Source organism: Gavialis gangeticus, unplaced genomic scaffold, assembly GCF_001723915.1.
Source record: "Gavialis gangeticus isolate Ggan-Ray unplaced genomic scaffold, GavGan_comp1, whole genome shotgun sequence".
NCBI classification, from domain to species: Eukaryota; Metazoa; Chordata; order Crocodylia; family Gavialidae; genus Gavialis; species Gavialis gangeticus.
In genome coordinates this window covers 166304132-166304374 of record NW_017729022.1, presented here as the reverse complement: position 1 = coordinate 166304374, position 243 = coordinate 166304132, and the positions used below count along the sequence as shown (strand labels likewise).

Sequence of the window (243 nt, the reverse complement as noted above, 5' to 3'; positions counted from 1 at the left end):
CGTAAAGATTTTGCAATGTCCCTGCATGGTGTTGTAGACTTTCCTAGCCAAGAAACCGGCTTCGGCTTCTTGCAAATCCCCGACGACTCACCTGATTAACCTGCCTGCGGTTCTGCCCGGACCAGGTAACGCGAGCCCGAGCCTCCTGTCCTCCCCCACCCCCCGGCCCCGGGCACGTCTGCAGGCCCCCCGCATCTGGGGCAGGGTTTTTTTTTGTGGTGTTTTTTTTTTTTTTTTTTTTTT

General features: G+C 54.7%; 1 protein-coding gene across 3 annotated transcripts in view; it reads left to right on the top strand.

The window, feature by feature from the left end:
* Positions 1-243, top strand: part of ESRRG (estrogen related receptor gamma) — a 617448-nt gene that overhangs the window by 26116 nt on the left and 591089 nt on the right. Inside the window, exon 1 of one of the 3 annotated variants that reach the window (XM_019516457.1) lies at positions 7-125. The exons of the other annotated variants lie outside the window; for them this stretch is intronic. The gene's annotated coding sequence lies outside the window, so the exon portion shown is untranslated. Of the gene's footprint in view, positions 1-6; positions 126-243 lie in introns of those variants that run through there. 3 annotated transcript variants of the gene reach the window in all.